The 25,034-nt window shown below is 40.9% G+C and overlaps 1 protein-coding gene across 5 annotated transcripts in view; it reads left to right on the forward strand.

Moving 5' to 3' along the window:
* The first annotated feature begins 2,461 nt into the window (after positions 1–2,461).
* Positions 2,462–25,034, forward strand: part of LOC118423965 (ly6/PLAUR domain-containing protein 6B-like) — a 32,614-nt gene continuing 10,041 nt past the window's right edge. The window contains exons 1-4 of one of the 5 annotated variants that reach the window (XM_035832299.1): positions 2,462–2,598; positions 7,197–7,313; positions 15,300–15,517; positions 21,880–21,998. The gene's annotated coding sequence lies outside the window, so the exon portion shown is untranslated. Of the gene's footprint in view, positions 2,599–5,566; positions 5,641–7,196; positions 7,314–9,050; positions 9,185–15,299; positions 15,518–21,879; positions 21,999–25,034 lie in introns of those variants that run through there. The other 4 variants (XM_035832298.1, XM_035832301.1, XM_035832302.1 and 1 more) reach the window with 4 other exon arrangements.

Here is a 25,034-nt window from a genome sequence, read left to right on the forward strand (position 1 = left end):
CGGTCCGGTCCGGAGGTTGAGTTTGGGGGTTTCTAGTATTGCATACAGCAGAGTAAGGTATCTAGTGCAGCTGCGCCTTCTTGCAGCAGAATGCATTGTAATTTCAATATCAAACATAACACGTTACACCCATCGTAGAATAAACGTATACAAAACCGTGTCGAAATTTTGGACGGGGTTTTGGTTAGAAAACGGCTGGTAGTATTCAGTATCTGAATCACGACGAGGGTAATCGTGAACATGCTGTAAATCCGATCATAATTACGGCCTTATTTACGGGGCGCTATCACGTGGATAGCGATCGGTAATATTAAGAATATTCATCTTCCGAATACCGTGTAGACGGAATATTAATGAGAACATAATTGATTGTTAATCAAACAGCCTGAAACTGCAATTCTTTGATTGATCACGATAATATTTTCTCACATGTCGGAAATGAAGAAACCCGCAGACAATAAAGATTTAACCAAGGATAGAGCGGCTAGAGCCCAAATAACACCGCGATAAACAGTTCGTGGCCACGGTCGGCTGGAGAAAATTTTTTGATTAGCAATTAATCTTCAACACGAAGGACTCATACCCCGATCAATGCCCACATCTTATTTGTCTAAAGCTATTCCAAATAGCAAGTAATGATAAAGTTTACTACTGTCCCCTATTAGAAGCGCCTCACACATATCCACGTGCGTATTTCGGGGTCAACGACCTAATGTGCGCCGCATGGAATGACGAAAACTTCCGATAAATTACACAAAGCAATCAATCCAACCTACAGTTTTCTTATTTCAGAGTATATAATATAAAACTAGTGTTGGGGAAAACATTTTCGCCAAAAAAAATCAAGGCGCTAATCTGTTCTTACTGTGAGGACACGCGGCTCATTATCGACCTTATAAGCGTTAATCTTAATTAGCTGGCATCACCGAAATCTGGTGTTTACCGTAAACGTGTGTAAGATCAAAATTACGCCATTATTACGGTAATTACGGTAATGTTTACGATATTAGTGCTACTGTTCAACGTAGGGTCAGCCTACACGAGAAATACACTTAAATCACTGTTGCGACAGCAAGCCATGTTGTTTACATTTGGTACACTCGAGACCCCCAAAACCAACCTCCGGACCGGACCGGGCAGCGGTTTCCGCCGACCGACAGGGCAGTCGTTTCCGCCAACCCTTTCTCAATAGTATATAAACGTTACACATGAAAAAGTGGACATAATGTTATATATTTTGTCTCTTTTTTTAACACTAGAACTTGGAAAACATGGAAACGGGAAGGTTTTGTTTCATATTTCAAAACTTTTCGATATTATAAATGTGCACTGGAAAATGTGCACTGATCACTTTACTTGCTGTACATAACACAGATTGTAAAGTTTACGGTGATTCCTTATGGATACCAACGCTTCTTAACAAAGATATTGAACAGAACATTGCTTGGTCAAGGCACTGTCAAGAAAATCAATAAAGTGGTTGTTATTTTAAAGTATTTGTGATAATTGAACGTTTACTTGTCATAATTTATTTGGTGAATGAGTCTTGCCGGACTGCCATTCATACCTCCATGACGATACTGGGGTTTCCATACAACACTCTACCCTATTTAACTGGCAAGAAGGGAGTATGAGAGGTGCAGTAACTTACTAGGATGGCACTCAGGGTAGAACGAGTTGGCTGTCAGAAATCGAAAAGAACGCAGCATACCCATAAAAATGCTGTCGTATCCAGTCATGCCCCACGTCAGCGTTTTTCAGTGAAACAGCGATATCTAGCGAGATTACTGCAAAGTGCAGTATAGTCAATCTGCAGCATTTATTTCACTGACTGCTAGGAGTCGCTCTTGCACAATCAACGTAAAATCGTACATGTTGTAGTAATATTTGGGTTGTTCTCAGGAAGTTTTACCTCCTTGGATGTTCTTTGCACAGTCGCGTCCTTGCCACGCAGAGATCAGGCACCGATTGCCCGCATTGTGGCCAAAGATTAATGTTTTCATTATTAAATAGCGCGGGAAAAGGTAAGGAATGCTGCTTTAAAGATGTACCTTTGATTTTTAAAAAGATGTAGCTTTGATCAAGGACGTCCTTGCATGGAAAGAAGTAACTTAAAACCTTCAAATACCCCGGATGATTTGTTTTAGTACTGAAGCCTGTATTACAATCTGCCTTTGTTCAAAACACATTATCGATGGTCTCTTATTTGAACCTCCTTAAGTCAGGAGGTGTTGTTCTCTTGCTGATATTCTCCAAGCAGAGGTTGGGTCGTGGAGATAGTAGTGGCCGGGATTTTTACCGGCTCACTCCGAAATACTTAGTGGTTAGAATTTTTATTCCTTACTTGAGACCAAATTCCTACCAAATTCCCCTATTACTATTTGGTCAAGCGGGAGTCTGGTAGAGACTACGAAATCCTGACCATTGCTATCTTCGCGGCCCAACCTCTGCTTGGAGAGTTTCGTTCCTGCGGTCGTTGACCCCGGAAGCCCGCTGTCCCGGCGCGTGCCGTGTCAGTTCAAACAGCTGGCGGCACGCATGGTGGCAGGTCGGCAGGATCGGGACATCACAGGAGACAAGTTTTCACACGTGGACCCGGTAAGACTAGCGTTCTGACGGTGTGTGATCACCACTATGTTATGGCATGCAATTCCTTTGTAGGTATCATATGATTTTGCCGTTTTGTTGTACATTTGTGAGAAGAGATCGGTGGGGACCTCGTGGTCTTGCCCTCAAATCATTGCCCCTCCCCACTCGCACATGCGGAAGACACGCGGTTGTTCGCAGTTTTGCCCTGTAAAAGATCGTAAAGAGCTAGCTCAAAATGTACCATAGTTTAGTGCAAAGAGGTTGCCACAACTTTCGAATATTAGTTTGATATAAGAAGGTAAAACTTACATGCGATCGCATGGAGCAAGGAGCTTTTATCAGGTAAAAGCTCCTTGCATGGAGGGGAGATTACTAAGTATGCAAGGTATGCAACACAATGAGAACCAGACAGAGAAAAGACCGTCACACCTAAACATGGCTCGTGTTTATGGATTCAGGAACTGTAACAGGAACTTACCTCATTAAAACAATGAAAATCGGTAAGATTCGACGCGTTTATGGGCTTATTTTCATGGAGAAGAAGTTTTTGGGGTGGTCCAGAGCAGATTTTTGTGTCGTTGTTGTCCGGTGTAGTTTTTGATCAGTTGTTTACATCTTCTTTGCCGACAATCTGTTAGTAAACAGGCGACAGTTTGCATGTCAATCACCCCCAGCCTGGCGCCTGACGCCCGCAAAATGGCACCATTGTCTCTGCTCATTTCCACTTCAAGGCGGCAGCTTTTTGTGTGACCAATTTTCTCGTCTGGGATCTTTAGGGAGATCCGCTTCCCTCACCCACAGAAAACAACGTAATAAAACTTGATGAACGCCATGTGTGCGGTCCGCGATCGTAAAAAAAAAAGATCTGTCGTGGGAGAAGAGATTCTAAATCGAAACATTATCTTAAAATGTCGTGTGTAACAATTGTGTAACAACATCAAGTTAGCAGTGAAGTATGGCTGTAAGAAAATAACTGGTATACAACCAAGGAGCCTTAAGAAAAGTCTTTTCTTCTTAGCGTCCATGATAAAATGCCAATAGTTTTATCTGGTCCAAAACAAACGAGCAAAGAGGCTCTGCATTTTTTCACACAACTTTTATCAGAGGACTGCTAAATGTCAAGTCATTTTAGTGCGAGGTAATAAGACTTTTATGAGTTCCCGACTTGTGAAGTATCTGCTAGTTTTCAGCACCCTGCCAGACGATTTCATGGCCGTAGACACCACAAGGCTTATGCAAAGTGGATAGTTCAAAGAAAAGACAAAGTATAAATGTAATAAAATTTGCAAGCGATACAATTTCATGGGACCACACTGGATTCCTGCAATCAGGTATTATTTGGCCACCTACCTTGAATTTCAGAAGTTACTAACATTTCCAGTGGCTTCCTTCCTTCTTGGTTAGGTACTTCCTTGGATTGTACCATTCTCAAGCTTAGGGTGGCACAACAATTGATTAAGATTCAAAAATTTGTCGATAACACTTAACAGTGTTCTTTTAGGTCAACTTCTGCATTTACAATGATATGCTCCAAAATATATCACTATTTTTTCATGTGGAATCATCCTAAGGTACAAGGACAACTACAAGTTGCTCTGTGCCCTCATTCGCAGACTTTGGGATCGGTGGCATTTATTTTTTGGGGAGAGCAATGATTCATGACTATGGAAGGGACTGTGTCCCCTCCCAAAATAAACGCCACCAATCCAGAAGTCTGCGAAGGAGGCTATTGCTGTGTCCCCAGGGAGCATGCTGAAGTAGAATATCTTGATATTTGTAAATATTTACAATTTGTTGCTGGTCAGGTCAAGAGTTCATGGAGTTCCTTCTTAAGTTCATACAGTTTTCTCCTCATATTCAATTACCCTAAGCTTTCAATATCTAGCATCTGTCCATTGGATAAGATTTTACTGGCGATATCTTCCGTAAGAGTGGAAAGGCTTGTGGGCAACGTCGTTGCAGATGTTTGTTGGTATGAAAGTTCTTGTTTCCCTATGTTTCCAATTCCAGCATACAATGACTTTAACATGTGATTCACACTCGCTTTACACTACAATGTACCATTTTCATTTATTTAGGGGTCTCAAGACGCGATTCCTGCTGTGCGTCTTAAGATGACATCAGATGTGGTCTCAAGACGCTCAGCGGGATTGCTTGTCAGAAGAACTGGACAGTTCTAAGACATTATAATTTTCTATCCCAACATCTACTTGAAAGTCAGCTCTGTGACCTTAATAAGCTATTATTCAAGCAGAGGTTGGGTTGCAGAGATACTATAGTACTAGTAGAGTCGGGATTTTTTACTCATTACTGGCTAGCTCTGTGACCCAACCTCTGCTTGGAGAATAATCAAAGCTAAATGTTGTCTATTTTCCAATTCCTGCTGTCTTCAAGGCACATCTCTAACAACATTCAGCAAGCAGTTCTCTGGAAAGCCTGACTGTTCTACTTCCAACATCTGCTTGGAAATATCCCTGTAAGGTGTCCCCATGTTTTCTATTTTCCAGTTCCTGCTGTCTTCAAGGCACATATCTAACAGCATGGCAGAGCAGTTACCACTAATACAAATCTACATAGGCTATAATGTAAAAATTAGCAAGTTCAGGGTGTCATAATCTCATCCGTGAACATTCCAGGTCATAAGAAGTCACCCCACACAGCAGCCCGCTATCTCAAGTGTCCAAAAGTCTAATCTTTAAACTTTCTGACCAGCGCAACTATTCCAGCGGTCAAACTTTGCCGCCATCTTGCTTTTCATGACGTCATTTTTGGGACTCAGCACTTCAAAATAGGGGTCAGCACAGACCAAAAAGACGGACCAAAACCTAGTTTTTTGGCCGAATCTGAACATCTGCAACCTACACTGTCTCACCAATATGAAATGTTACTTACATTTTCCTGCTAAAAGTCGAAAATAGGCTAAAATACTGTATGGACTCGTTTTGGGCCTTCTGCGCCTGCGTCAATTAGGGTCATTGCCCAGCTACAAGCAGTTCTCTGGAAAACCCTGACTGTTCTGACCTCTTGAACCAGTGCCAGTCCAAACAGAGTGTAAGTACAAAAGTAGACAGCTTACCGCTGGATAAGAATAGAAAAAGCGGGTAAGCTTTAATGAACACAGGAAGTCTCCACCCTACCAAACAGGACAAAAATTGTACACGACTTGATATTAAAATCATGACATTTTTTATGTATTGTATGAAATTCTATGAATCCATTGTCAATTAATTTGTCATTGAAAAAATGTCCCTTTGAACCACACAAACACATTTCAAAAAAGTGTTCGCCTAACCCGGAAGACAGTGACACTTTAGCTTTTGCTGGCACCCCACGGTACCATGAAAGGGGCCTGGCGTAGTCACTTCCACCGTAGGCCAGTGCTCACAAACATGCGGTCAAACGTTTCTGAACTTTGCTGTACAATGTACATGGCTATTCACCTCCCACACTTGCGTGAGATAAAAACGGCCTTTTTTGTACTTTGTAAAAGTCAGTCAGGGTGGAGATTGTAACGTTAATCGAACACCTGCTTCTTCTAGGTACGGTGAACACTTTTTGGAACACGTTCTTTGTTTATGGACAAGCGCTGTGACGTCACGGTTTGTGATTAAAACCCCCTATGTGATGAAAGCAGTTCATGCGATTCAAAGGGGTCTTTTGAACTTGCCTTGTTACAAAATTTTAGAACAGAAATTTACAATATAACTAGTTAACCTTTATCCGCAGGGTAACCTATATTCGTTGTGTTTACCAACACGGTATTAAGTGATGTCAACTGGACCGACAATGGTTTCAAGTAGTAATACGTTCGACATATTGTAGTTTAAAACTATCGTCCGTCGACTTTATACCCCTAAGTACCAATTTCTGAAAGGAACGGATATAGGTTACTCCGCGAATAAAGGTGAACTAGCGTTAACCTTCAATGAAGAAACTTTTGATGAAGGGCCTTTGTCTTCCAAAGGAACATAATAGACATCAGTAAATAATGCCTTCCCAAGAACAATAGACATGAGAGTTCATTAGACACACCATGCATCACAGACGGTGATTCTGATTCTGATCTAAAGAACAATTTACAATCCGCGCTATTGTTGCCCTCTCGTCATAATAGACAGGCACCTTCACTGAGTCAACTTGACCTCTTGACCTCTCCCTTTTGTCTGTTTGTCTGTACACCTAATTGTAAATGTTTAATCTCTCTTTATATAGAGAGTAGTCAATGTAATACTTACGGAGTGTTTTCTCTCTTCGAAGGCATAAATCATGCATGAGTCATTTTCTATTACAACTTTACAATATTTTTGGTACCATCTGTTGGTAAATCAGGTCCTTAGTTGGTGAAACCAAGGAGGTTGAAAGAGTTGGTGAAACAAGACAACAAAAGATGATGTACAATGAGGAGTCACTCACAGAATCAACAACAATTATCAGCTTTTGTTTCAGTAATTTGCTGTGATATCTTCCCAGCATGCAGCCCCCATTATCTACAGCGAGCTGAACAAACAGCATGAGAGGCCAAGCTGCTGACTCTAGACAAACATTTGCATGTTTTGTTCGCGAGAGGCCATGAAATTCTGTCCTGACGCTGATGCTTTCCCCCGTAGGTGTTGTACAAGATTCCAAACTGACGAGAAGCGTTCTGGAGAGGGAAGTTTGGCTGCCAGATGACCAGATATCTGTGAACAAGAACTGAAGAATCTGGGAGTTCAACTTCAAGCAAGGTATTTGTAGACATATGTTTCTTTCTTAGCCTGGGTACCTAGTCCTCCATATGTAGTCACCGCTGACTCAATCTTTTCTCTTGCTAACCATGGTTAGCATGTCAAGAGTTTGACATAGCAGTTACTACAGAGGATGATACCCAAACAATTTCTTTCTAGTGCTGCTACTACAGATCTACTAGTGTAAAACTAATGAAGGGTAGGACTAGGACTGCATTGTTCTTTCACTCTTCAAACTCAAAAGGTAAACTTGCAGCATTTATACAGTGCTGAGAAGCAGCACAAGAAGGAGGGTTTTCAGTTATAATTTGAAAATAAACGGTTGTCTCTCCTACTCACGGCTGTTTTCTACTACTGTACCTGTAGGTTACATTGGTGTCTTTTCTGTCGGTTGGCAGCTGTGTGTTCGAACGGTTCTTGCAGCAGTAAATTAGACATTAAACTTGACTTCCTTTCCATGCTTTGATAACTTTGCAAGACACTGTTATTTCTATACAGGCTGCATACTGGTATGAGAAAATATAATTGGCAAGACATTACTTCAAACCTTTTACAAATAATCAACATCTTGCATGTAAAATGCCTCGTTCTATTACAAGCGAGCGTAATAGTGATATCACCTGTACCTTTCCCCACTTCACTGGAATGAAGGACTCCTTTGTAACATCCGCATACCTGTCACAAGTCAACATGCTCTACACCATTGTCCATTGTGGCCACCTTGACTTACTGTGTTTTCAAGCAACGTTGTTGAAACGAGGGCGAAATGTTTGGAAACTCTGCTAGCTTTGAAATGGAGCCATTCGGCAAAGGAAACTGCCTGAATACAAAGAACAACCTTCTCAGTTCAGCTTTTAACTTGACTGGTTTACATTAAGTGGTGCAACTCTAAATTGGAAAGGCAAAGAGTCAATATCAATTGAGCAAGGCTTAAATGTTTATATTGTTCCTGTCTTGTGACATGGTTTCTGAATTGGATTATAAAAGGTTCAGTGAGAGTTTTTCTGTGTACCTGTAGCTTGCTCCTTTATTAGTAATGTTGAACACCCCCAAATTTTTGTCAGGATGTCCCTTTTGACAGGACATGGCGGTAGTGTCACTTCTACAAGTGTCTGTTCCAACATGACATTCTAAGCCAATTGAAGGCTAGTAGGCAGAGCCATTGATTACAGACAAATTTTCTATTGTATGCTGTAGGCCTGTCTGTGTCACACCAGAATTCCAGACATCATTCTACTGTTCTGAGTTACAGTGAACCCAAATCTTGTTTTAATCACCAAGGATTAGTGTTAAGTAATCCCTTTGCAAAGCTGATCCCCCATCGATGGCTCCCTGAAGCGAGTCCTTTGTTCTGTTACGAGGAGTTTCTATAAACTCTGACGTGCAGTTTTCTGCAAGTAGCCCTTTCAAACAGTTCAGTGAAAGGTGTCTGACGTTGAGGAAAATATTAGCCGTCCACAGTTGTAGGCTGGCTAGTCGGACATAATACCGCTCAAATCAGGCAACGCCAATTAATAAATTGTGTAAATTTTCTTGGTGTTGACGGCATTCATTTCCAGCCCACCGTAGCCACTAAACCAGCACTCGCACAAGGGAGGATGAATTTCTCATTTAGGTAGAACAAACACGAGTCGGTGACAAGATTTGCGCAGCAGACGGGTCTCACGGCAACTGGCTGTTTGTCGTCAGGATTAAGGTTGGGGCGCCATTGTTCGGCGCGGATGACGGGGATTGATAGGGGCTTGTCAGGTGGGCCGTTTGCAGGTGGACAACTCGTTTACCTGGGCAGAAGTACTCTTACCTGCGGAGGGTTGGGTTGTATAGCGGTGCCTCTCCTGGCCTTGATCGTGACAACCCAAGCATATCATAAGGTAGGGAAGTCTGGCAAGTGCTCTTGAACTTATGAGACTGTATTGTTAGATTGAGCATTATGTGCAGGCATGGATTTTTCGTTGCAGACCATAAAGTACCAAGTGTACTACGGTCTCCGGCTACTGCCAAACATTACCTGAAATGCATTGTAGTCTAAAAGGTTTAAATACAAGTTAGTTCTAATGTTGTCCTTTTGTTGATGGTTTTTCAGATGTAACGTTTAGTACGTATCATTACTTAAATCAGTTGACAAACAGTATTTTGTGGCTGTAATGCGGTTTATGTTGTTGTTTGTTGATCTTGTCTTGGGGAGGGGCTAGAGTCAAGACAGTCAACATTTTCCTTGGAGTATTCACCATATCTTTATTGTCCAATATTCAGCTTGATGCCAACTCACAGCTCACAAAAATGTGTTGTTGCAGTGTTTAGCTTGTGTGCTGTACTGCTCTGTACTTACTTCTCTGGCTGCCCTTGACACATTAATCCTCAGAATTTTTGACCTACTTGTTAGAATAGAAGGACTTTGGCAATGACATATAAACAATGTCCTCTAAACTGGGTTCTGAAGAGTATGGCCCTTTACATGAAAGGCCCTCATAGTATATAGGAAAGCTATAGAACATGGGGTCCTTGCAGCATGTCCTCTTACCTTCTTCGTATACATGTAAGCCTGTGGTAATCTCCTTAGTGTCATGTTAGCTGATATTTGAAACAGACCAAGGAGGTTGAAAGAGGGACCTCTTTCAACCTCCTTGAACAGACTAAGGCTTATTTGGGGGATTACAAGTGTGCTGGTTGTAAGAACAAGAGGGATCAGGGCGATTCGGCCCTTTACCAATTTGGCCCGGTTACCTCCACACAACACACCCTGGTCAACTCTGCCAAACACCCTGGTCAACAAGTATTCTTCAAGCAGAGGTTGGGTTGGGGGGTAGTAGTGGCAGGGATTTCTTACCAGTATATAATACCACTCCCTCACTTCAGGAGAATAGTCAACAAATTAATTGCAGAAGCATCTGACATCTAGAAAAAGCTATATGTAATTGCAAAGTAATTAGAAACCAAGATATCGGTCAGATTTCAAATGTTTTAGTCTCCAAACCATTTGAAAATGTGCTTTAGATCTCAATAATATTCAACCCGTCCAATGTTAGTTTTTTTTAGAGCCAGGCTGTTTCATAAAGTCTTCGGTGATCCTTCAAAATGTCTGAAAATTGAGGCTAGAAATAACGACATCTGAACACCTGGCAAGAGACACCGAAGGAGCAAAAGCCATAGAAACAGGTTCATTTTGCTTTCTTAACAAACAGAATTATCAACTGCCAAGGGTTCATTTACAGCCGTTTTAAATCATTTAATGCAATAAAGCGTATCTTCAGTTGACCTACATGCGCTGAAGCTTGGCTGGAGGTTTTGCAAATATTGCCTTGTTGATATTATCTCTGTTGCTGACTGGACTGTACTTCAAGGCTGTGGGGTAACCGTGTTTGTCGCTCTATTGGGTTGTATTTTATGGCATGTGTTTGCAATGGCATTCCACGGAAGTCAGGTTAATTGTATAATGTGTACTTACAGGTGGCATAGCAAGAGGAACTTAACTCTCAACTTTTATACCGGTTGTCTTCGTATGACAAGGAGAATAGGTTCCTTTGTGCTTGCCTTGTCATACAGAAGTTTGCCCGCATCAGGCCCCTATTCTAGTGGTCGCATTTGTTTGTACACGGAGTCCGAGATATGACCCGACAAATACATCCCCCGGATACCTACCTTTATCAAGGAACGAGTTCCAATCTTGACGCCGTGTCACCACAGTATTGATCGTATCGCATACCGAGCGCGCAACGGTAAACTTCTCGCCAGCGATCACAATATACATGTGTACACGAGCAGCCCAGGGTCAAGATTGATGGCGAGTGGGAAAAAGTGGCCTGTTGGTGAAACAAAGGGTGAGCAAGTGCTGAGTAAAAAAAACATGGCATCCATCATCATTAGCACGACGTTTGCCATGGCGATTGTCGCTGAAAAAAGTTATGAACAGCCTTTATATCTGGGCCTCCTCTTTCCGGAGTCATTTGGAAGGACATAATTGCTGTGAACCTTCAGATAACATTCTTGTCTTTAAGTAGGCACATTTTTGAAGGAATGGGTCTTTCTTCCGCTGCTCATTCTGTGCCCGTCAGTGGAATAAAGAGCTGCACCTGCTTTAGGTAATTTGTTCAGAGGGTGTTTAGGAGCACTTCATTGTAAAGGCGGTACACAATAATGTCTGGTAGAAAAGGAAGCCAGTCGACAAGAGTAGCCCCTTTGTTGCATAAGTGTGTGTAATAGGTGTCTGCCCTGTTTTTGTATATGTAGCAGCAATTAAGCAGCGGTAGGTAGGTACGTGATGGAGTAGAGATAGTGTGAAGGTCAACTGGAGGTCAACACCTACAGCGGGTAGGTTAACCGTTAAGGGGTCTGTATGGAGGACCCGATTGCACCAAACAAGGGAAGAATATCTACACTTTTTACTCAGAACTTTCCCTATGCTACATTTGTATGTGCCAAGTTTGTTTACAAGGTTTTACAGAATGCAGCGCTGCACTGCTACGTATCCAGTAATTGTTTTGGTATTTTTGTTACTTACAAGATAGAACATCCAGAAAATCAGCTATACCGTGGTACACAATACGAAAACAGTTCAGTACTTGAGTCTTCTCACAAAATGTATGGTCTAATATCCTGGTCAACTTGGCCAGAGTTTAAATAGGATGTTAGCAAGCTGGTCTGATTAGCCATGGGCCCAGTTGTTAAAGGGCTAAAGCGTCCGATATCAAAAGTAAGAACACTGCCCAGAGCCTATATAGGCTAAGCTGAGCTGTGGTTCTGCAGTGGTTAATGGGACAGGCTCCTGTTTACCAGAGCTGCTGTGGGTCAGCAACGATGAAAGGAAAGTTTTCAACAGGACTGATCTTAGACCACTAGCAGTGATAGACAAGAAGCATTATATATCATTACCTGTAATCTCCAAGCAGATATTGCAGTGGACAATGACACTCCTTTGCCGACTAAACTCCTTCCCCAGTTAATGATACTATCTTATGCCACTGCAAGATCTGCTTGGAGATTGCATTACCTGTTCCTCATTCACATACTTCATGGGCAAAGCAATCTTCAATTTGAAGCAAAGTATGAAGTCAGGTTACCTGGTAACACATTAATACTGCATCCTCTGAAGACCCCTTATATTCTATCTCAACTCTCTCGAGTATCATGTACTCTTTTTAGTTGTTTTTTTCTGCCATATGCTTGCACTGCAAGTTGCAGGTTTATCTTTTATGTTTGGATTTAGCTAAGGTTATTCCACTGACAAATCTCTAACTTTCTAACATTATGTCATGAAAATATTGTACATCCATACCTCAATCCACAGATACGACTGATTTTTTCATTCTTCTCATCTCCAAACAATTCCGTTATCCGATGTAATGTATTAGGAAACCACATGGCATGTTTCAAGGTTGTTGTTGCCTCTAGCGTTACAGTATTTCAATGTGCAAGCATTTATTTGGCTGTAGTGTGAATCATCATTACCGATAGGAGACCTTCAGTGCTCTATGCACACACTACAGGGTAGATTAGCCAAATCAGCCCTGACAGACACCTTGGAACAACACATTAGTCTGTGTTCTTATACTTATATTCTCAAGTACTGGAAAATACATTGTTTGAGCTAGCTTGTAAACACTGTTTTTTTGTTTTAAAAAGGTTTTGAGGGAAGGCCAAAAAACACACTATTAATTTAAACTGTGAAATCAATCTAAAATCAAATTTAACATGCATTGGCATAATACCGGTAGTAAGACTTATACCGGTAGATTAAAAATACTGGAACTTAAAGAGATCTACACATGCAACAATAGTTATTTCTGAGCTGTGCACACTTCAGACATCTAGGTGTCCAATACACCATTTACAAAGCATCAATAACAATGCATTCGAATAGTCTCTACCAGACTCCGAATCGCTGGAAAATCGTAGAAATGGAACAAACTGAAGCAGACTGATTTTTATCCTTCGAGTGAAGGCCGAAGAGGCAAACAGGTCTTTGATTCGATCTTTACTTGCATGTTTGTCAGCAGTTGTGCTGTTATCGTGGGTGTATCAGTGAGTTGACCTTGCATGGACGATTTGGAGAGAACAGTCAGGCTGCAGTAGTGCAAGTAGTAGAAGTGAAGAAGGCATTGTCAGCACCATGGACAGGCACTCTAACCTTGACATGGTTATGCATGGTACAGTTTTTGGAGACCAACCTTTGATATGTATTACTATCACCTTGAGCGGTTTCTTCTGGACTTTATTAACACAAAAAGTGATTGAAAAAACCTATGAGGACATTGTCAATTGCTGCTGCTGTTTCTGTGGAAAACACTGCCAACAATTAACACTAGTTCACCTGTATCCATGAGGTAACCTGTATCCATTGTTTTTTGACAATACTAGTATTTAGGGATGTCAAGTCGACGGATAATGGTGTAGAATTGCAATATTTTGTGTTAGATAAAGTGTATAAAGTTGAACTAGCATTACTTTTGCTTTAGTTCAACTTTGTCCAAAAATGTCGAAGAACCAAGGACCTTCATTGACATGATCTTTTCAAGACAGCCAAGTTTTCATCAGTTTTTTGTATACCCAGTAAAAAGATAGCGGCTCACTTTTCAATTCATCATTCATTTATCTAGCCTCTGATTCCTACCATCTTCTATTGTTCCGGTATCCGATATCTTCCTTTTCAACTGGAAGAAAGCCTGAATGTTTTGAAAAGACGGAGGCTTTCTAAGTTTTCCTTTTCTAAACGTATCATCTTTGCTTTTGTTCCTGAAAATCCAGTATTTCTTTTTACAGAAATGTAACACCATGCCCTCCTTCTGTGAATGAAATATTCCCTCAACAGCCATATCACATATCAACAGTACACTGTTACATGTAGTTTCTGTAGTCTTGCATCTCATCAGGTATAAGGCACCCTAATCCTTTGTTGATAATGCAGTAGAAAGAACAAGTTTCCGGAGATTGACAGCAAGTCGCATGGCATAAGGCACTGTCATTCTTTCTCAGGAAATCCGATTATACTAAAGCAAGTTTGTTACTACAATCAGCATGCCTTTAACTGGTGTAAGTAGTGTTCCAAGTTAAACTAATAAAGGCACTAGTTCAGAATCATTTGCCTTTTTCTTGTACTCAATATGGTTATGTAGCAATTATCTGGTTGTCTTTTGTTCTTTTGTAAGCTGAATTTTGATATTAATGGACTATATTCCTTTCAGCCATTTGTTTTGTTGGAAAAAAGGAAAGGGTGATAGTCAACCAGGGCAGTATCTAGGATCTGTCCATTCATTCTGAACAGAAATTTTCTCCTTTTGGGGTTCAGGGGACGATATTTAACACCATCCTCCCAAAGCTCTGAACTTTAAGACAAAAAAATATAAAAATGTTGAAGCTTTAAGGACTAAAATTAAAAACATGGGCTCCCAAACAATAAGTGGGACAAGCTGCATACAAACCTGTACTTTTGGTCAGTATTCTACTGTTTCTGCTGCTGATGTACTATTATGACAAGTTTGCGCTGGTTTCCATGGCGAGTATGAAAACACGACTCCACTGATGACCAGTCGTGTCGCCTGGAAGAGGCAATCCACCCGTTAGAGCACGGGCACTGGCGACGCACAATGTCTCCGAGTTAGAATCAAGAAGATTCTTATCTTCCCTACATCCTGAAAGAAGCATCCTCCACACTTTATAAAGTGGATCGTGTCTCCTTGATTTGATTGGATTTTGTAGTTTCTATCAATGTTTATAAAAACAAAACTGCCTTTTTTTCTACTCCAGTTGTTGCTCCCTTTGTTTAGAATATTGGATTAATCAATGTGTGCAACGAAACCTTTAACTTTTGTTTTAGGTGTTGATTGGGATTAACATGAAATGCTCTTATCCCCTATCAAGCCGTGGATAATCTCGTATGTTCTTTGAATGAGGAAGAGTGTTCGGAAATGTCCGATTCCACGGGCCGGCTGGTGCACTCATGTAGCGGTTTCCCTCCACCACTCGACCATAAGTCAATATTTTTCTTTTCAGGAGCCGAGCCCACTTGTCTCAGCATTCCTCTGTCAGAAGGACCCACAAAGACAAAAGGTGATCGGATTTCCCGCGTTGGAGAGGGCATTCACCGAAGGTTCCACGTGAAAGATTACACGGCAGAACTATCCATTGTGACCCTCGGCACCCAGCTGTGATAACGGAAAAGGACCCTTGTTGTCGACTACTGGCGGGGGACCCTGCCATATTTTCCACAGGTAAATACACCTGTACATCATATTTTCTCTTCCCTCTTTCAAACAACTCCACTTAAAGTTTACACCTTGTTAATGTCCTGTTAAACTTTTCTATCCTTTCCTCAAATTCCCAAATACCCAAGAATGTTTCAGTACTTAGTGTATCTGTTCAGGAACACACCTCTGTAAGATATTGCCACCGCCAAATTTGGTATATCCCAACAACATACAAGGCCTGGTGTAAGAGCACTTATTTTCATTCCGAGAAGGGCAAAGGTAGATCGCAGGTAAGGTAGGCTTTACTTAATCTTACTTTCTTCTCAACTAAATCTCTTCTTCCAATATCCATCTAGTTTCTATCATTGCAAGTCATTTCTGATTATGAAGTATTCAAGTTACATGCACAACATACATTACTAGTGTAATGTGTCACTAGTAATATGTCTCTGCAGGAGTGCATAGGTCTATTTGAACACAAAAACATGGTACTTCACAGTCAAGTTCTCTACCTGGCAGAACTCTTCAATAGCTTCAAAGTGTTGGGCTTATGTAAGTGTTAACGGACTGTAAGTTAGTCAACAGTAGGAAAGGCCTCATCCTCCTAACGCCCGGTCCCCAACGGCACTACCTTATGGGGCCCTGCTGTCCCAGGGCCTACCTACGGGTATTATGATTGTCGCCACAAACAAGCTGTCAACCAATCAGAGAACAGGCCTTCCTTGGGCTTCATTTTGTCGGAAGCTGTCTCGCAAAGGCCGCTGGGAAGCTATCAGCCAATCATGTTACGTATTACCATGACTTTGTTTGCTCACCATGCCAACGCCCGATCCCCAACGGCTGACTGCCCATATAAGGGCAAGCTCATTAATATGTAATAAGTAGGGCGGGTAATACCGCCGGCAAAAGGGAAGGAAAGCAGAGTACAGTCAGGAATAAATGACTGACGGTACTCTGCTGTAGGAGAATGGAAAGGCCTACACTGTAGAGTTACACCATCTTGGAATTTTTAAAGATCCTAATGACACTTCTTTGGCTAGGGGTGTATAACCTGGGCGCCAGACATTGGCACTCGGAGGAAAACACTAATAGTTTCCCTCCATGGAATCGGTTTAAGCAAGGAGGTTGAAAGAGGGAATTCCCTCTTTCAACCTCCTTGGTTTAAGAGATCATGTAGCTTGTAACGGTTTAAGTTTGTGGTTGACCAGCACCCAGGTTAGCTGCATAAGGTGTTCCAATCCAAGGTAAAGTTGAACGTTAATCACTTCATACTATCTTGAACAGCAAATGCTTTATAGATTGAACCCAGTGACAATATGATGATGTCCTTGGTTGTATCAAAATTTTGAAAGGTGTTGGGAGAAGCAATAGTAGTACTTGGCTAGGCACATTTAGCCATGTACTAGTTTTCTTGGGCGATAACATTTTTGAACTTGTAGCTTCTAAAAAGCTTATTCATTTGAAAATGAGTCAATATAATTCAAGAAAATCATATTTGTCACAGTGCTGATATCAACCCAAAAAATTTCCCCTACTGTGTATGTGTTGACACATATGGTTTGATTGGAGGGATCTTGAGATCTTATCAGTTATCTTGACCATGATGGTCTAATGGCCCCATGCTGAACTTCCTCTATAGGCAGGAGGTATCAGCAGGAGATCCTCATACACACATGTCCTGGATGTGGGGCTTGTAAGGACCGCAGCTTGTCAGGAATATATGTCATTGCATTGATAGTGTAGTCTGTCGCAAAAATGGGAATGTCATTGAAGCCATACATATAGGAGGAGAATTGAAATATGTATACAGTACCATTCCTTTGCCAAATTCATGTGTCACTAGATATGTCACTTTCCGTGACATATCTACTACCTACATAGTCCTTTACTCACAACGGAGAATGAAAATCTCCAAGCAGATCCTATGGTAGCTCTGGTAGCTAATGCACAGTCTTCTAGGCCGGCTACACTCCCTTGCCAGATGTTAATACTATCTTATGCTACCAAAGGATCTACTTGGAGATTGGATAGTACTCAGGCAAGTTTAGGCAACTGTTCTTGTGTCAAGTTGTAAGATGAAAACTTCACAGACCATGAAAGAAAAGCCTACTAGTATTCTAAGAAAACAACCTCTTCAAGAGGCTATGGTATATTTATTTTTAATCCCCAAGTAAACAAACCATACTTGTGATACGCTAATTGCAGCAATTTTTCTAAACTTTAAAGCCTCCTTTCTTTGGAAATTTTAAGAGTACAAACCCAAATTCTTAGATGAATACCAGGTCTGTTCTTCCATCTGCAATCTTGGAAGCCTGATGCTGTGCTGACATTACAATGGCACCAGACTGTAAAACTTAGCACTTGTATCAGATAGCCTGACTCCCATATGGTTCCTGTGGTTCAAATCCCAACAGCAGCTGACATTACAGATTCTCTATAAGATGGATGTCTCTTTGATGGTCTCAGAATGGCTTCCAACTGTTTAATCTGGTGGAAACTATCTGATCCCTATCAATGTAGCAACAGGGGATCATCCCTTATAATCCCTATGTAGTACTCATTGAATTACGCACTCCTGTGTCTGTGAGGAACTGGCTACTGATACTCCAGATGGAGGAATTTTAGCAAGAAATCTATCACCATATTGGTGACAAAACATGTTTGTTAGCCTCTACCAGGCTTCGTGGTTTGATGGTCTAATTGTCGAAATTGGACAAATAGAGTCACCGTACGCTAGGGGAGTCAGCCGGCCGAGAAGGTCCATTTTTCAAACCACAAGCCTGTGAGGAGTCGGTAAGAACACACGATATAGAATTAATCCCCCAATTATTTGTACAAAGGAAGTAGCTCAGCGCTGGAGATAATTTAAGTCGTAAATCGTCCAGCGCCCAGTGGGGCGCGGCGGGCGCGTGGAACAGCTGGGTCTGGGACAAAGGTGAAAATAAGAACGACAACAAAACGCATGCGATAAAAATATTGCCGAAGACGACTACGTCATTTTCAAAGGTGTAGCAACATCGATTTTCAATGATAATTGTCGGGAAATCACGGTAGAAGATGGCCTTTTCGGCTTGTGTTTTGACGCCGGCCCGAAATTTCAGCATGGCGCTCGCGAGGTCAATACGGGTCAATGGGATAGCCTACTGTAATGCGGGTAGAAGCGATGCGTGCGGTATCATTATTCTCTACATTTAACCTTACAAATGAATTGTAAGTTTATTCGTTAAAGATTTAAAGGAAAAAAATATTAAAAAGTTTATGACTTCATAATATTTATTTAAATAAAGGCGTCTGTGTTTCTTTTTAACAAACTGCTCGCCCATGCTTTTAGTGAAGTAGCCCGACAATCAACAAACGTGACAACAAGCGCGGGTGATTTGTTATAACTTGTTTTTCTCGGTAAATTTCTCATTTATCAGAAGGTATGGGACTTCTAAAACCCATACCAGGAGATAAACAAAATCACAGACGTTATTTTCATGGGTGAAATTACTAAAATGAACCAGTCATTTTTGCCGCGTTGCCGGATTTGAAAGGAGGTTTCCGTGCGGACGGTGCCGCGACCATGTGCTAATGGCCCGCTCATGGTGGTAGGACAATCTATTTTCGCAAACATACAGTTATTTTCGGGCCCGTTGGCTGCAGTTAATAAAGTAACATAGGTATCTAGCGTTGTTTTAGATGATACCTCTGACCGCTTCCTGTCACATGTTCCTTGACCGGCCGCTGCTGTCAAGACCCGTCACGGGCGAGTCGGAAAGCAATAAATGGGTAATTTAACCACTTCGCACCTATTAGATAGCGATTAGTCGACTACAAAGACGATAGCGACTCCTCACAGGCTGTGTGGTTTGGAGAATGTCCCTAATCGGCCGGCTGACTCCCCTAGCGTAGTATTTACTCTATTTGACCAATTTCTACAATTAGACCACCAAACCACGAAGCCTGGTAGAGGCTACATGTTTGTATCTTGAGGAGAAATGAGGGCATGAAATTCCTTCCTCCACATTGTACCGTTTCCCAAAGCACTGGAGAAAATTCCATGGAATTGCGGAGAAATAGAAAAAAAGCTTGAAGAGAATGGCAAGAGGTCGACGTTTTATTGAATGTCTATATTACCGATAGTCTTTTGTTGATGATTTTTAACAATCCAAGAACTGTTTGCTGTGCACATCGTTGTTCCTTTACTTGCTTTAGAAAGTCGAACTACGAGTAAATTCTCTCTCTCTCTTGGATTATACATTTTAGTATATTATATATTATCAGTGGAAAAGAGCTTATGAATTTATAATCTCTGTTATCCTCCTCCTGAGTTGGAAAATAATTCATATCATAAGCTCTTTTTCACTGATATAATGGGCCCTCTTGATGAGGATGGGACTAGGTGAGGTGGTGAATGGACTAGTAGTCGGTAGTTTTACAACTTTCCTGCACCAATTCAATTGGGTTTGCTACAGATGACCCTTTTTGATCTCAATTTCATGCCAGTTTGTCCCTTCAAAGCAGCCACAGTGGGACTCCCTCCCCTGTGATCAGCTCTCAATGGCTACCTGCTGTCCTCAGATTGAAATCTTAGATCTCATCACTTCTAACAACATTTATCCCTTCTTTCAACTACTGGTATCTCTCCCTAGTATTCAATTACATGCTTTCTTAGCACTGCTTGCCATCAAATTGATTTGCACTGTATAGTTAATGTCTTATTTGTGTCCATCTTGTTAGAAAACTTTTCTCACAGCTAGCTTTGGTGTAGCCTCCTTCACCTGCATAGAGGCGGGAGGGCGCGCGTTAGGCAGGGGATCGGTAACTCTTATTTGCGACTCTTATTTGCGAAGCTTCTCGAGCAGGTTTCCCAGGGTAGCATCTCTTGTACTAGGGCCGATACACTCCCCCTGGAACATATTCCTCTCCCGGCATTTTTCCTTCCCCGGCATACTTTGCTTTCCCGTCATATTCCCGGATAAAAAATCGCAAATCACCGCCGCTAGCTTTGGTATGCATTCATTTCTAGCTTGTGGCCTCTTCCCAAGCGGTCGCTAATTTGTGTTCCTCAAAGCTCCAAGCAAATAAAACAGTCACTGATCAGGGTTATATTTCTTGTCTTTTGTGACCTGCATTTTATGTTTGTTCCAAAAGCATGCACTGCTTAGAGACAGACATAGAAATGCATATTGGCAAGGTGTACTGTAAATAACAAATCTGTTTGTTGTTCTTTTCTAATGGCACCATCCCAGTATTTCCACAACACCAGGAGTATGAGAAATATGCACTCTAATCTGTTGTTCTTGCCTCCTTTGTGATAGTGGGGCATACATATGCATTGCCCCATGTTTACAATTGGTGTTTTTCTTATGGCACAGTGAAAAAATTGTGTATTGCAAGATGGTGGTGAAATGTTTTAAGTTATGAGGATTTCTCTGATACGTTGATGAAACATAGCTACCAAGAAATAATTATTTTCTGGACAGAAGATGGTTCACACTTAGGTTGGGAACTAAATCCTTACTATAGGCTATTTTACACAATCTCTTGCTGTCATGGGCTACATTCCAGGTGCCTTTGACCAGTTAGCTGGGCCGGCCTTTGGAAGAAAGATTTTTGTCATGCCACTGAATCCTGTGAAAATTTAATGTTTCTTACAACACTGATGAATGCCTAAGGCATGCTCCTAATAGGATATCCTCTATGTGACTCAATTAACAGTCATTTCTTCCTAAGGTACCAATTAAAGATCAACTAGTGCAATGGTCATAAACTTACTGAATACACATATCAGACATGAGGCAACTTCAAAATTATAATCTGTGAATTGTCCTGGAATCAGATGAACTGAAATAGATTGGGAACAAAGGTCCAGCTACAATTATGGATTATCTTCAAGATTTCCTTCAAGAGTTCTTGCACCAGATTTCTTGACAGGTTGATATATGTCTGTCACCTGTTAAATATCTGTCCTCCAACCCTTTGATGTTTTCAGACACAATCAATTTCATACAAGATCAAAGCATCCTCTCATTAGCATAAAAGTCAGCCATTATTCTCCCCCATTGTGTGAAAAGTAGCTGGCCCCACATCAAAGGGCTGGCCACTCCCAGAAGTTGCAGGACCAGTTCTGATTGGCTAGGGGTTTACAATGGACTCATCAGATTGGTTAGACCTACTTGTGAAATGACAATTAGGCTGATAAAGCTGTGAACAACCAGTAGTAGTCTGGCAAGTGAAATACACACACTGGGCCGGTGCTTTTGCCAGAGTGCAACGACAACACAGGGACAGAGGCCATTCTTCTCTCACTGGCACAAGATCTACCCAAAAGTCTTTGATGCCAACCTTACTGTTGACTTTCTGATCAAGGCAACTGAGTGTGTGTTTTACCCTTTTGTTAGAAGCTCCTGGAGGACTGGGTATATAAAGGAAAAAGTGTGCCACAGACTTCAGTACAGCTGAACACAAGGAACTCCAACTTCGTACAAGCAAGCTGCTTTGGGATCCGTTGATACAATATGTAAGTACACTGTCCAGTTTACTACTAGTGGCACTAGCTTCTTCTATGTTACATCAAGGTGGTTACAAGGAAAATGCTTGACTGTTCGTTGTTGAAGTTATAGTATGATACCAGTAGTAGCCCTTCTGAAGATGACCTATTACACCTAGGATTTCAGTTTAGCCATCCATGTATTGAGAATAGATCACTGCTTTTATGAAGAAATCCCAACAAAAAGCACAAACACTAAGAGGAAGCAGCCAAGACTAATAGAAGACCAAAACTTCTGTAAACTGTTATGACAAAATCAGATTTTGATACCATGTTTAGAGACACTATGTAAACATGCAGGTGAAGATGGTTGGATAGTACAATCCCATTCTTCCTGTTGTGAGAGCTCTTGGCTTTTTTTTAACTGAGAAAATGACTTTGTTGTATTTGGTCATCCATGCAAGATGGGTAAAATGCAGAAGATGGTGCCAAACTGACTGGAAACACTGATTTGAACAAAGTAGAGCAGTGATATAGGCATTACGGTTTGGTTATCTAACTCTAAGATAAACTAGCATTACATTTCAGCTTAGTCTAAATGGTACTAAAATGTTTGCTTTGGAAATTGTCGCACTACGATCAACATAAGTGAAATACCTTATTATGTGTTACTTAGTGTTCCACACATTTTCAAAGATGGTTAGTTTTTAGCCTTTGGCTGTAACAGCCAAAAATTTGGCACTGGAATTTAGCAACTGTCAATCAAAAAGTAACCACAGGGGTCTCCATTGATCCCTTGGATTAGACCTATCCATTATGAATTGTAGGGAGGTTGCTAAAATGCATTCTTTTTGTCAAAAAACATTTTCTACAGAAGGTGGTATCCTTTTCAAGCTCCAACATTTCATTTTGAGCATTAGACTGTAAACAGGACTATTCGTTTTCCTATTCCTTGATATTTTACACCAAGGAAATTTCTTATTTGTTTACACAACAAAAATCACCTTGCCCATTCACAGGCTGTGTATGTCCAACAATTTTACCTGTCCATTTACATCTGGTGTTCTTCGAATGAGAGAAGTAGAGCAATACATAAGGAATAGGACATGTTTGATTCCATAATCATAATCATTAGTTGAAAATGCAATTAGTATAATAGCAAAACCTCATGCTGTTCAGATAATCTACTTATTTTTGCCTGCTTGTGCAACAAAGGGTTGAGAAAGCAGAAGTAATATGATTGGAAAGTTGTACATGCACAACCCATAAATTAGGGGTTGTACAGGCTTTTGTGCTTGGAACAGGTGGTAATGGTAATCCTTCTTTATTTCCCTTGGCTTAGGAAACGTGTAGAACTTATTTGATGGATTCTGTCTTTCTTCAGTCTTCTGAAAATGCCACTACATTGTATCATCTCTAGATTGTAATTTAGGTGAGCAAACATACATCATATACACAACTCCGACAAGAGTTTGCTGAGGATGAGTTGCATTTCTTGCCAGCCCATTGTTTGAATGTTATCATATAATCATTTAAATTTACATTTTGGGTTTTTCGGTCCTAATCATAGCCTCAGGTGATAGGTCACTAATTGTCCCGCTTCCGCTAACTAGTCCTTTGGAACGTTACCCGTAAATCAAACTCGAGATTCAAAGTTATCGATGTGGAGCGTGGCTCAATGATTCATCATATATATATCAACAAGTTAATCTTCTTGCATGTTATTCTCTCATTATAATGTATGTCTGGTGGCCTACCATTCACAAAAGCTTAGCTTATAGTTCATTTGTGGTGGCTTGAATCACAAGGATTTTTCTACTGTTGATGTCGGCTTCATCAGAGAGTTGTATCCTCTCTTCCCACGGTGATGCTGCTCTTTAGGATCATAGAGTATGTTTAACTTAATGGCATCAGACAATTTAAGATGACTGTATCACCTGGAAATTGACAGTTTTAGGGACAGTGTTTTGTGTGTGAGACATTCTCAACTGTTTACCGGATGAGTGTAATTACTGTGTAGATAGCAACCAATTATATTTCAGTAGCTAACAGTAGCAACCGCAGTGAGAATGTCTGTTACTAGTTAGCGTTCAAACTTTCGTACATTACAGAGAAACAAAGCATCATATCTTTGAATTTTGAGTATACATTAGTGGTTTATGTATTTTTGTATGTTGCCATGTTAAGGTTTGTCTAAACAATGCCAGAAAGCTCTGCCCATCTGTGTCATGGAATGAATAATTTCTTGACATTTTCAACAGCTGGAAGAGGGTTTGATAGCTATAGACATTGCTCCCTACAGAGCTGCATTGGTCACTAGGATACAAAACTGCTCAGAACGCTCCAAACGTAACGGATGTCGCCTTATAGAGAACAGTTTTACATTTAATCTCGTTTCAGCATATTGCTGTTCAGTTTCTTATCCCATCCTCATCTTGAGGGTCGGGGACATTGACACATGATTTCCTTACCTTGGAAACTTTTGACCCCTATAGTTGATCTCACATCAATCAACACTTGCTTACATCCCCCCTACTGCGATAACTGTTCAACCACATTGTCCCCTACGCACTTGACCCATATTGATAGTTTGAATGTGCAGCACAAAAACACATTAAGTGCAGTTTATAGGTGTTTGAGTGGCGGTTGCTCCTTAGAAGTGGCATTTGCTTGTGACATTTCTCATGAGTAATGACATTCCACACGCCGGATATTGTGTTCATGGTGTTAAACTTAGACAAAAATTGATTGCTGACTTGACATTAATGTGTTTATAGCGATGCAGTGTGTAAGTTTGGTGATATTTTTGCACCTCAGAAACATTACCTTAGAAAAACATACATGTCAGACCAATCTTATAGAATAAGTAGGATTTTAAAGCCCTTTATAGACTTTTTGCTTTATATTTGTAGTGAAAACTGGCATCCCAAATAAAAGCAAGTTGCTTACGAAATAGGAAGACTGGTACCATATGCTATAGTATCTGCTGGCTCAATCTTTTCACTTGCTAACCACATAGTTAGCAAGCATAAAAGATTGAGCCAGCGGTTATTTTTATGGTACTGT

The sequence above is a fragment of the Branchiostoma floridae genome, chromosome 10, assembly GCF_000003815.2.
Source record: "Branchiostoma floridae strain S238N-H82 chromosome 10, Bfl_VNyyK, whole genome shotgun sequence".
Lineage (NCBI taxonomy): Eukaryota > Metazoa > Chordata > Leptocardii > Amphioxiformes > Branchiostomatidae > Branchiostoma > Branchiostoma floridae.